Source organism: Solea senegalensis, linkage group LG5, assembly GCF_019176455.1.
Source record: "Solea senegalensis isolate Sse05_10M linkage group LG5, IFAPA_SoseM_1, whole genome shotgun sequence".
Lineage (NCBI taxonomy): Eukaryota > Metazoa > Chordata > Actinopteri > Pleuronectiformes > Soleidae > Solea > Solea senegalensis.
The window spans coordinates 5,101,449-5,115,411 of NC_058025.1; the positions used below are offsets into that span (position 1 = coordinate 5,101,449).

Genomic DNA, 13,963 nt, shown 5'->3' on the forward strand with positions numbered 1-13,963 from the left:
AATACAACACTTTGTAGAGTCGTTTTCCTGTGTTCCTAATGCGTCTATTATTAACCCCATTAAAAGTGTAATACAATTTAAGTTAAGTGCTGAAAGTGGATCATTTGTTGCTCCTTTCTGTTTGAATTAATTCTCAATTTATGATCTAAATGATTAAACTACAGAAGTCACCTCCTCGGAATGAGATCCTTAAACGGCCAAGCATACATTTACACATATTAATGCAAACATTTGTAGCACGTATTCACCCCCACATGTGCAAATGTGTACACACACTCACACTGTGAGAGCTGCCGTGTGTTGCAGTTGGTCTTCTAAATCCTGTTATGTCCCCAGTTTGATCCCTAGCTCCATTCTGTCATGAGGGAACAGAAATATCCATCTCCAATCAGGCCTTAATGAATAGCCTGATGAGTGTCGAGCAGAACTGAATTACCAGTTAGATTTGAAATGTGTGTGTGTGAGAGAGAGACAGAGAGTGTGTGTGGTATATTGCGGGTATAGTTAGAGGGTCAGTGGAACAGGACACATGTAGAAATTAATTCTCTCCCAAGTTCAAAAAAAAGAAATTGGCTAATTCTGTCATAGAATTATTTCATCTACTGCTTTTGAGTTTTCATCTATTCGAGTCAAACTGAAGCGGGACGTCAATAGATGTAGGACAGAGAGGTTACAGAGGGTATACGTTGAAAAGTACAGGGATAGAGAGAGAGTATCAAAAATTATAGAGAAAGAGGGAAGACAAAGCAAAAAGGGTGCACAAGAGTCAGTGGTATGAGAGACAGCTTGCCTGGGCCGGAGCATATTGAGGGCAGCAGGTGGAAGAGTGGCACAGTTAATTAAAACGCCTGTCTTAATGTCTCAGCCCGTCACTCCAGGGAGAGAGAGCGAGAGAGAGAGAGAGAGAGAGAGAGAGAGGTTTGCCAGCCTTGAGCTTGACTGCACCCAACCAGCCATCTCGACAGCAAACCAACCATCCGGCCAAATCACCAGGCCACATGTCAGACAAGCCCTGACACTGTGCCCTTCAACCTCCAGCCCATCAGACAGACATGCACACACACACTCATGCATGTGCACACAAACGCACACGTCCAAAAACCCCACCCACCATTTCCCTTTTTCTTTTTTTCCCCCTTTTTTTAACCCATACACTTATCCAAAGAGCCACCCTCGCTCTCTCTAATCTGCCTCAGACTTAAAAAAAATGCCCTTTCTATCAGCAAAAGAAAAAGAACGAAAACAGTCTTCTGATGTTACTGTTTTGGCTCAGCAACATCTGTAGCGTGCCTCAAGACTTTCAGCCTTGCAGCTTAATCTGTCTGCTTTTAATAATTCATGGAGAGCACAGGCTGTGTACTATGTAGCGAATACTGAGGGTAATGGGGTGTTGTGATATTTCTATCATGGCCTGTCTGTAGCACTCAGCGAATGAGTGCGGTAAAGATCTGATAAGCAGTCTGTTTAGTGTTGCTCTGTAGCTGTCACCACAGCTTTAGGTGGACATTATGAACAAATGTTCTGTGTACTACAGGTTAAGCAAATCTTTGTATACGTAGAGGAGATCCTCAAAGTTTTAAAAGTTGCACCGAATCATTGACTCGTGGTATTTCACGTGTGGAATAGACATTTGGTTATAATTATCATATTAAATGCTTTTTTTACTGTTTTAATTACAATTATCTGTTATTATTCACTTAGAAATGACCAGATTTATTTTGCATTTTAATAATGTTTTTTATTACCATTCCACATTGAAACAAACCCGTTGTTTTTCTTCACTTTTTTTCCTTCGACCAGACTAGACGCTCATTGGTAAATTTTTTCTCATTGTAAATTTCACCGTAAAATATCTAATTGTCATTTCACAGGCTTCATCGGAACGTTACGTTAAAATACAGTTTTTTTTCTGTATTTGTACTGCAAAATAACAGTAAAATATGACATAACTGTGAAGTTATGGTAATCTTTGATAAAGTAAGTAAAGTAATACTTTGAAAAGATACAGAAGACTACTGTGAAAGTAGAGTAATGTACTGTAAATATACACATTAATTGGCTGTGAAGTGCTGCATCTCGTCGTCTGTGGTTTTCTGTGAATCTACAGTCACATATTTTACAGTGTACGTTGCATTAAAACCTACAGTAATAGAAAGTAAGAGAGAAATGGAGAGAGAGAGAGAGGCAGCGTTCCTCCAACCTGCGAACTGTGCCTACAGTCGTACGTTGTGCGTTGTTTGACTAATGTTTTATCAGGCGTCGCTGCATCGCGGCGGATTGCTTTGTCAATAACACATGCTGCTGCTGCCGCACTGAGCAAGAATCTGAGATTGTCAGCGCTGAGTGACAGCCTGGAGATGGCAGATAATTCAAAGAAATTGGAAGTGTGAAATCTTTAAGGGCCACGTCTTAACACGGCAAATGCCAGAGTATCTTTCCATCAGCTGCTGCTCTCACAAGCCACCGCATTGTTAACGGTGGCCTGTCTGTCCATCACGACCGCTTCAGGAGGGATTTAGACCCGTTTGGTGCCTTATCTCTCTGACTGCCTCCCACTTACCTGCTGACCACTGCGCGGTCCTGTAGTGCTGCGTGTGTTCCATGTTCCATGTGGCCAGTGACGGTCATAAATCTATCTGCACAACAACGTATATGTATTTGCTCTCTTCATTCATTTGTTCACACATATTAGATTATCTGTCTGACTGTGTATTAGTATATATATCCATCGTGCACGGTACAACCAGGAGCCAAAAGCAATGCTTCTTGTATCACTTCCTAATTTAGCTGCTACCACTATTGATTGACCCCGGGCAGTAAGAAATCACTCTTAGTGAGTTTGTGCTGGTCTCTTTTTTTGGCTGAATACAGCGAAGCCATGTGTATTTTGCTCTGGGTTTATGCAAAAAATGTAACGACTGCACACGATAATTTGATTAATCGATGACTAAATGAATCATCAGCTATTTTTATAATCGATTTATCGTTAAAACTGAATAGTTTTGGTTTGTGGACAAAAAAATGAAGCGCTCAATATTGTAAAAAAATCTGAATTTTAAATCACATTTGTTTTTAATAGTTTGGTGAAAGCATTAAAAAATTGAGCTGTCAAATTAATAAATCCAACAAATTGGTCTGTGGTCCACTCGAGTCGTGCTGAATTAAGATTTTTCCCAAAAGTAAAAAGAGGAAGGAGAAGAAGTGGAGGCAATGGAATCAATGTCCTCTATGAAAATACATGTCATTAATAAGACGAGATCTGGGTCACTCCAATACCCAAAATTAACCTAAATGTAATTTGAAATATAAGTTAATTATTAGTTTGATAATGAGGATCATGATTAAGAAGTTAATAAAAGTAACAAAAGTCCTTTTTGTACTCGAAAATAATACTGATAATTCACAAAGGAGTTGGAAGAAATCTTTGTGTGAGAACTACTGCTTGAGTGAAAGTTTCTTGGATAGTGACGGCACAGACCTTGCTCACTCTCGGTCTCTTTTTACAACTTTTTACACTAACTCACTGAAAACTGTAGGAAAAAAAACACATATATATATATATAGGAGAAAAGCAAAAGTATATGGTAAAGGTAGAAGAGGACAGTGGAGAAGTTCCTCTTATTTTGTTAATCAAAAAAAAATATCCTCTGTTTGTATGTACAGAGAAAGAATAGGGAGAAAATAGACAGAGGAGTGAGGGAGGAGTATACAGAAGGACACGGCGAGAGGAGAAAAAAAATAAACAAAGAGGAAAAGAAAGAAATATGTCCCCTATTTTCCCCGTGTAATGGTCTCAATTCCCTGCCAGAGCTCCCTGTCACAGGGAGGTAGTTCCCAGGCCGACACATCTCAAGCTGTTCAAACATCCATTAGGATGTTTTGTTTCATGCACACTACAAATACTGCAAGACAAGAGAGAGGAACGGGCAAATGATGAGAGGGAAATTGAGGAAGAAGGAAAAGAGACAGAAAGACCGAGAAGAAGGGGTAGTGGGTTAGGAAGAGGGGGAGTGAGTTTATGTGAACAGCAGAGAGGAGGAGAAGAGGAAATTTATCAAGAAACTCGTGTGATATTTAATGATCCTTGTATGTGGAGAGGGAAGACCACACCAGCTCGTTCTCCTCCGCCAAATACCGATCCCCTAACTTAATTTCCTGCTCAATTGCTGTTCTATAGTGCATAGTACAGTGATACAGACTGGTAATATAGAAAACAGATTGCCTGTGCGGCGGAGTGGATAAGGCTGAGGCTTGTGTTGCTGGAGACCCGCAGTCTCCAGGGGGGTCTTGTCGGTGGGTTTCACAAAACCAACAAAGCCCATCTTTCCCCGCGACTGGCAGCAGCTGGCAGGTAGATCTTCAAGCGCTGGAGGTGGGGAAGTGGATCTGTGGGTGTGGTGTGTGTGTGAGTGTGCTTCTCTGCAGTGTGTGTGTGTTGTGCAGAGAGTCTGTTCTTTGTAGTGGAGAGTTTCTCAGTCTTCTTTCCGACTTGTGTTTGCTCATGTGCTGTGACTCCAATCCACTCAAATGTAGGCCTGTATGGACAGCAACCATCAATCAGTGCACACAAGAGTGTGTAACTACAGCTGCAGTTTTTTTTTTTAACCCAGAGATACAGACTCGAAACAGTATTATTAAAATTTATTTCTCCTTTTTTTCGTCATATTATTCCATGAAGATGAGTTCTGTTTTCTTGCCACCGCTAGTTTTCCACAAAATCCAGTGACACGGACAGACACATATGCAGAAACCCCCCACACACACACACACACATACACAATTACTATTTCTGTAATTGGCCCAGGTGGATTGATTTGAAATCACTTTCCCTTTCACACAGGAAGTGATGTCATTTTGTGAAACCTACTATTTGTCATGTAAAAAAAACCCTGATAAAATAAGAAAAAAGAATTAGACCCATGGTTCTCAAACTGTGGTACGAGTATGTGAGCTTCCTCTGGTGGTACTTAAGAAAAACTGTTCTACTGTATATACCCGTAGATGTGATGGGAGCGAAGCTGAATGCGTATAAAATGAAACAAATAATACTTAGAGTCACCTTATCTCTCACACAATCTTCATCTAATTTGATGATGAGAGACTAAATGATCTTATTGGGAATACATCTGCCTCCTGTGAAACGTCCGTAGGTGACTTTGCACCTGATTTTGAGTAAAAAAAAAAAAACCCTAACAAACAAGGTTTGTCATGTGAATAAAGTGATGAAAGGAGAACAATAGAATGTTTCATTTATCAGACTGTGTCTCCAAACAATAAACCCAAGCAAAGCTCAATTAACAAGTGACAAATATGCCATTAAAAAGGTCTGAGGCTAATACACAAATCTCACATTTGATTAAAAATTGAATTTTATTCCTGAGGGAAAGTTGAAAGAAAATAACCTATTTGTGCTTTTAAATGTCTTTATGGAGAAAAACAAAACAAAACAACAAACACGTGTTCAATAGAGGAACCACATCTGAGGTAAAACTCTCAAAGTGATTGAATGAGATTTAATTAATTGAAATTGAATATGTAAAATGCAAATTCACATTTTTTCCAAGTCTTTGTGTGTTGTGATGATGTTGTTTGTCGCTGTTGCACAAACTGGGCCAGTGCTATCATGTCTACCTGGAGAACCGATGTTCCTTGTTCCCCCGGTCCTTTAAAGTTGTTGTTGCGTGCAGGAAGTGTCACGAACCCACTTGCCACTGGGTTTTGCGCTAATGTTAGCAGTGTGAACCCCCTCTGACCTCTCAAAGTGACAGGGTTTTGTTGCGCAACAACCGAGCGAAATGAACTTCCTCCCAGGAGATGTCATTAAGGACGGGAATGTTTGTCTTCCGCTTGCACCAAAATGAATATTCAGCTATTATCGCTGCGCTGCATTCAGATCTGATATGAATATTGGGTTTCAGCTTGTACGGGAGACAGACAGAAACCCGTTCCAGATGAGCTTTATTTACTGTCTCTGTGTGTCTCTGAGCAGCCACTGCTTTTCTTCTTCATATGTAAACTGCAGTGTGAAGCTAGATAAGGTCATTCCTGGGTTTATCTGGTATACATCACTCCGACTCGTCCCCCTCTCTCTTACTCAGTTTTACATGTTTGCGTTAACTAATGTCCTGTTGTAGGCCACTAAAGATCTGTAATAACACTGCTAGGGTTTCTGCAACAAGACCATGCCAAGAACCACAGCGATGTGGATGAGCTTGGGTTGTCAGCGGGCTTTCCATCATACACGGGGATCGCATTTGAGCAAAAGGTTTTCCTTGATAAATGAACCCAACTGGTCAGCTTATCGGCTGGATCAACACTGTATGCCTTTTATGGCACGTCTATGTTTCCCATGCAGGAGGCCCCTGTAGAGGGGAAGTGCACTGTGAGAGAGAGAAAGAAAGTCAGGGAGAAAGCGAAATATGTCACAATGGTTATTTGAATTCCTATGTTTATTGAAAGTGACTCCGATCCAAGGTTGATCCTTTATATATACCAAAAAAGTATTCACAAGAAGCAGAAGGGAGCAGAGCACTCTGCCCTTCGGGGGGGGTGAATGGGGGAGTTCCTTGATTATCTGTTCCCTTCTGAGTATCATCATCCTAATAGTATAAATATAACTACAGGAAGTAATGATTTCTGCTCCGAATTATGTGGATGTTTACACTGCTTGTCGACAAAGCAGTATATTTCTGATCAAAGATAAAGTGCACGAAAGAAAAATACAAGCTGCATTAGTGCAACACTGGGAAAGAGGAAATGGTGGGTCCCAGCAGACTGATGTATCTTGTAAAGCAATCCCTCCTCCCGTCTCACTGCGCTGACGGAGTCACTGCCAAGATGGCTGCTTGAGCTCCAGGCCTGCAGGGCTTGACCCTGCACATTTTGCCAGACACCATTTCTCTAAATCCAACCTCAAAATGAATCTTCAGGCCCTGGCATAATTCCTCATCCCCTCTTCCTGTCCTCCTCACAACATCTCTCTTTGTCTCAGGGCTTCTCTTCTCTTTTTATTCTCCCCAATGTGGGCCACAGGAAGGATGGTGTGGGGTGCATTAGCTTTCAAAATCCTACGAGTTCAAGATGGAAAGACTTGTGTTTTTTTTTTTTTTTCAGCCGGGTGTCTGGGGCTCCTCCCTATAGGTTTATAATGTTGGCAGTCATAGATGGCTCCTTTTTAGAGTTGTCCTCCTCTGAGTCTGGACCTCTCAACCACAGTGAGCATGAATCCTTGGCAAATTGTGTGCACAAATAGAGCCATTAACGGAGAAGGTCACTTTTAATTGCAGTGCTTATAGTAAGTGTTTTCATGTAGTGACTGTGTGCTGACTTCACACAGCCCTGTGCTGTAAACGAAATGGAACATGATCACATTATTATTTCTTTTTTATTTAATGGAGGGGGGGAGGGCTATAATGAAATTTTCGCTATAAAGGAGAGCACAATAAATTTGTAAACTGCACTTTACAAAATGGAAAGTAATAGATTTTGTTTTCAAGGAAATTGGCGCGTTGGCGTGTTACAAAATGTAAAGCCACGTTTTATTTCACCGAAGCGGTTTATTGTTTGGGTTTCTTTAAGCCAAATGCGGGATCAGCTGTATTCCACTTTAATTGCTTGTATTGAATATATAGCTTATGAGTTTAGAAAGACATTTCGCTTGACAAGTCCCCATAACAAGCGCTGATTTACTGTCTCAGAAAAGTGAAATAATAGGATTTCTGTCATAGGCCAATCACTGAGAAGTTTTATTGGATTTTTCCACCACTCTAATAAGTGCATTATTTTAATTTCACAGCACCAGTATATACTACTAAGTTGTTCTCATGGTCGTCACTTTCCAGCGTTCACAAGGCAAAACAAATATTTTCCACCTCTGGTTGTCACATTATACTGACGGATCCGTGGGTCTGGGCAGGCCGGGCCAGTGTTAACAACCGTAGCTTGGGCCTCAGAGTGTTAGACGCTGTTTCACTCTTACCTCTCAAGTCTGTTACGAATCATCTCATTCTGTCTGTATTTTTTTATTTTTTTTTTAAAAAAAAGAAAGAAAACGAGGCGAGGTTCAAAATCTAAGTCTGGACTTCAGCTACTAAAGGTTATGCTCAGTCGTGATTTCTTTCCTTTCTCTGAGCATGTCCCCCTCTTTCTTTCTTCACCACTGAGTAGAACCACCCACTAAGACTAAGGTCACTGGCTCGCCAAGACGAAGGCTGTTCGGCAGGGCTGCAGCGATCTTGGCAAAGTCCGGGTAAGACTCCCTGCTGTTCCATGGGACATACCGACTCCTTTGCCAAGTCAAATAACACATTTTCGTGAATTGAAAGTAAGATTTAAGTGGGGCAGTACAATGCAGCCAACCCTCTCATCTCTGCTCCTTCTTTTTTCTTTTTCTTTTTTTTTGTTGTACGGTAGAGTGTGAAAACTGCTCCTGTTCTCAAGGAATAAATCTTTTTTTTTTTTTTCTTCTCGCTGATTATTTGGAAACAGGTCAGTTGCACGTGGAGGCTGCAACTCAAATCTCCTCCTCACCTCACTTTCTCTACCTTCGCACCTCTATTTATTTTATTTTTCACTTTTCTTTTTCTTGTATGTATAAGAAAATCTTTTTTTTGAGAATTCAGTGGCCAAGTTCAGGCCCTTGAAGTGATTGGCTTTGATTCAAGAACCTGTTTTCCTTCTCTTTGCTCCTTTTCTTCATCTCAGAGCTTTGTGCCTTTTTCTTTAGCAAACTAAATACAAACACACAGGCTTATTTTTGCCTACTCTAATGCACTGCAGTGAAATGAAAAAAAATCAAAAATACTGAGAGAAAAATCTAGTCTTTTATAGTGTGTGTGTGTCACACAATTGAAACAGGGCATGTATTACATGTACATCTACAAGTAAAACAATATCCTCCTGACAAATAAGCTTTGATTTTATTTTATTTATGGGTTTAGCTGGTTGGTTGGATACAAAAACTGATGTTTTTCCTCTGAACTCTCTCTGATGTTACTAAAAAAAACAAGATGGCATGGAAGCTTTTAACGATTTCTACCTATATCTTGCCTTTCTCATTCAAACACGGTCAAAGTCAAACGACCCATTGGACAGTTACAATATTAACAGATGTTCCTAGCATTTCTAGGTACATGGTTCAGGTAATGAATAGAAACCACTTGCAGCAGAAATGTCAATATACACGGTCTGTGAGACACGTTTTGGTTACTGTGAGTAAACCAGGCAAGTTTGTAAATACATCATTTACGGTGTAAAGTCATCAATAGCTTCCGTTTTATAAAGTCTTGTAGCTGTTGATGATTCCTGTTGTAAAGCCAAGCGTCATTTTTTAACAGTATTGGGTTTAAAACAACATTCCTTACCGTTGAGAAGTGTTATTTCTGTATCAAATAAATAAAAAGTCCTGTAGCTACTTGCCAGTGTGGTCAGGCATAGCAAATTGAGGCCGCAGGCCAAAAGAGTATTGTAATACATCAGCTGCTGCCACGGTGAGGTCAAATATGACTGTGTTAGCTGATGTTGTGGGATGCACACCGCTGACTGTTTCTGTTCCCCCTGCAAATCTGTGCTGGACCTGGAGGAGAAAGCAGATCTAGACTTATGGACTAACCGAGAGGAAGATTAATGCAGGGATCAGACAACATGAATTCAGGCCGATTTTTAAGCCATCTTGACCGACACGTTTCCAGTGTCAGACCAGATAATGAGTGTCAAGAACGATGAACAGACACGTAGTGAAACATGACTAAAAAACAGAGGTTTGGCATCTGCAACGATCCATGACACTCTGACGAGAAGTCTAGAATTTTGTCTATTTTACTGCATAGTCTGACATTTCCAACAAAGTGCTCTGATGCGGGGTAACATACAGACCTAAACCTGGCGAAAGTACCCAGAATCTTAGTGTTCTCTCACATGTAGGGCACTAAATGGGTATTTGTTCTTCACTGGTCTGTATCAGAGAATCAGTAAGACGTCTGGACAAAAGATGTCGATATTTCTGTATTTTTTATACCTTTGCTTCAGAATAATTGGGAACTGCAAACGCACTCCACCACAACTCTTTGTTCAGACATCCTCAGCAGTGAATTATGGAGAAGTATCACAAGGCTATTGATAAATATCGGCATTTATGAACAGTAGCTATGATTGGTATATGCCAATCCAAAAACTGGGATCCTTTACAGCCCATTCGGAAACAAATTTCATCCCCATCAAGAGGGTTGGTATGTGCCTATTGCTGCTACCATCCACGTAAACGTGTTTCCGTTTTGTTACTGATGTAGTTTCATTCCATAAAATAATAATGAACAGACACTAAAGTCACAGACTTTAAAATAAGACGGATAGTGGACCGCAAGGGAACGAGCAGACAAATGCTTTTGCTTCTACTTCCGGAGAATTAGACAACACTGAGCACTTGATGGATGTGTTACGCACACCTCAATCGGATCATTACATTTCAGCGTCCATGTAAATGAAGGTCACTTTTAACCGGAATTAATATTTTTGGAATGAAGAAATGTAACCCATGTAAACATAGCTAGTATCAGCATTGATGTCAATAAAATTCTTCTGATACCCCACATCAAGTGGCATATTTATTGCTTGATTACTGATCACTTTACACTTTAAAGGTTGGAGAATCAGCAATTTTACAAACAGCAGAGTGGAGTTGCATTTCTTTGAAGTTGATGTTAGATGTGTCATTTGAAGGTACAAGGGCATGAGTTAAGTGGAGGGTGCAATTAAAGTTAAAATGTAAGGACAGAATGAGAAGGAAGAAAAATAGAGAGAGAACAAGAGTGTCTGGATGGAGAGAACTCATGGAAAGGAGGGTAAGGGATATAGGGATCGGGAGGGCAGGCAGAATCAGCACACAGTACTCTGAGTCCAGCTGGTCCCCGGTTTTTCAGGGTCTACTTCAAGGAACCTCTCAGTTCCTCTCTCTCACACACACACACACACACTTACGCAGACACACACTCTCCACCATTGCTCATTGTCTGCTTCCAATCTCTCTGTATCCTCACTCCCCACATCATCTCCACCCACCTTCCCCTTCTTTACTTTTGCTGTATCTGTCATTTTCACCCCCTCTCCATTTTTGATCCACTGGCTGATAATGATGAATTTCCCTCAGCTGTACAAGAGTTGGCAGAAAAAGTTTGCTCAGCAAAGTTTTGAAAGTAAAGCAGAGAGAGTGCAGCTTATGATATTAGTGCAAGTTCAACACGAGCACACTGTAAGACAAAGCCATTTTTCCTCATTTAACATCTCCGCCATGTCTTTTGCTAAATAAGCTTTTTAAAGAAACATTCTGTTGTTGTTTCCTGAAAAAAAAAAAAATTGTTTTTCATCACTCTGCTGTTTTAGATTATTCATAGACCGCTTTACATCGTCTGGCTTTGCGAGTAGTGATTTTTGGCTGAGGTTTCTTTTAATTGAAAGGTCACGGCCGATGTCCCTCAGTCAGCAGAATCTAAAAATAATAGATACGAGGAGTGAAGTTCAGTGGTTTTAAGGGATGTGAAATACTGTATATATACAGTCACAGTGATGGTGTTTCTTTGATTTAGATACATTTATTCAGAATTATTCATTAAAAAAATATATATTTTTCGATTACTTATCAGGATGCAGATGTGTTTAACGAATATGTTTCAGGTTTCATCATTGTATAAACACAACCTCAGTGAGTAACTGCTTTTATAATCTGATTAAAGGGTATGTCCAATTAATGACACTACAACAACATGTCATGCTGTTATACCATCATAAACACAGTCTCAAAAAACACCTTGAGTGTATTTGTTTTAAACACTCAAGTCCTTGGTTTCCCTGACAACAGGGACCTTGGGGTAAAATTGTCCGGAACAATTACCCCAGCAGGTGATACTGATCCCGTGTGAATAGATCAGCAGTAAATATGTGCGTAAATATTCAGTCATCCCCTGTTTACAAGTAGTTTTTGTGTGGATTTTCAAGCATGGTTGGAGGCGCTATGTTGATGTATGTCTTCACTTGTGATATCAAGAAGCAGCGAAGTATGCACATGAAAACCGAAGGTGCTGGCGGTGCATAAATCGAGCGCTAGTTGTGTCTGGGAAGTCGTGGGTCAGATGGAGTGAATTACTCCTCCCAATTGTAGTAGTTTTACTGTGATTTCTTATCCCATGCAAATTGTCCATTAATGTTACAAATGTCCTGTGGTGAAATGACATTACTCCACGTATCCATGTAAAAGTAATCCCGTCCGAATGCAGTATTTTATGAATACAAATGTCTGAAACAACGGAGTAAGGATTGACATCATTTTAAACCCCTGTGATATAGAGTCTATTTTCCAGCTTTTTATTATTTCGCATGCAACTTTGTAATGAATAAAAAAGGTAACATATGAGCACAGAACAGTTTCTTCATATGTCTCTCTCTCCAGGATTATGTGCAGGTTACAGAGTAAGGATAGTGTGGATTAGTGGGGTCGTTTATTCCATGCTTGGTTCCTCTCGTAATGGGATTATACATCATCAGGCTTGTTTACTGTGAGCTCGTTTATTGTTGAGACCTGACAAAAGTTCAGCCCTCTTCTACCCACTTACGGGAGCCCACGCCCACACACTCATGCAGCGCTTAAGCTGTCAACTTGGAAAAAAAACAAAACAACACATAATATTCTGTGTTGCTTTTTTTTGAAAAGCAGTACACATTTAACTTTTTGAAAATGAAATTATTAGGGGTGGTAGTTTACGTGACGATATTATATCGCTTCAAAGACACCAAATATCGGTTTTTTTATATCGTGATAATATTGTACTATGGCTTAAATATGTTGATAATATCGTATTGTGCCTTATATATTGTGATAATATCATATTGTGACTTAAATATTGTGATATTAATGTATCATGGTTTAAATATCATGATAATATTGTAATATCGTATTGTGAAAATATTGTGATCATACTTACTAAATTAAATGTCAGTTTTGTCTTTTTTCAATAATCAGAACAAGTTGTCAGATTTTTCGGCTTCATTAAAACTGAATCATTTTGATTTGTGGACAAAACATCATTTCCAGTTTTCAACATTTTTTGATATATTATAGAGCAAAAAATGACTGGATTTACTGAGAAAATAATCTACAGATTAATCAATTGTGGAAATAATAATCCCTAAATCCCTAAATGAAATACATAATACACTAATGACGCTTTGGAGGGATACAAGTTGACAACTAACTAACTGACTAACTAGTGTCTGCATGTGTTCCCTTCAGCCAGAGTCCACTAGAACAGTTGTGAAGCATCAGCTCCACCTTTCATCAGCACTAATGAAGCCATCAAGACAGCATGTTTGTACAGAGCATGGTCTAGCTCTGTCAGACTTCCCAGCTCCGCACTCCATCAGTGGTGAATGAGCCTCTGTGTGGCCTGAGGGGGGTGTGACTTAGACTCTGTGTGTCATTAGCCATTGATGTTATTGGCTCATTATCTCCCAATTAGGCTGCTATCAGAGCTAGCTGGCGTTTTCATTACAACGCAGACCTCCGTGATCTAACAAAGACCAATGTCGCTGATTAAAGATGGTTTCGGCAATAACATGTAGTGTGGGGTCTTTGAACTCTCGGTGATATAGTTAGAGCGGAGGTGATATAACACAATGATGCTGATTAGAGAGGGCACGTCTCTTATTGTGCCACTTACCGAGGTTAAGGCAGAGTAATTCTGATTAATGCTCCCTTGGTAGTGCGTTTGTTAATATCGCACAGTCAATTAAGACACAGAATCATTCAGGATGGTAACGATCAAGCTTTAAAAAAAAAATACAGTGCATGTCAATTAAGATTCCCTATTTTTAAGAGAAAGTTCCCGCTGCAGGTAAACTGCGCTAAACAGCTTCTTACTTATATCTATGCTATATTTATTTATCCATCCATTCATTCATTTTCTATCACTTTGTC

At 39.9% G+C, this 13,963-nt stretch overlaps 1 protein-coding gene across 1 annotated transcript in view; it reads left to right on the forward strand.

Annotated features, from left to right (window-relative positions):
* Positions 1–13,963, forward strand: part of LOC122768958 (ultraviolet-B receptor UVR8-like) — a 324,378-nt gene that overhangs the window by 128,514 nt on the left and 181,901 nt on the right. The window lies entirely within an intron of this gene.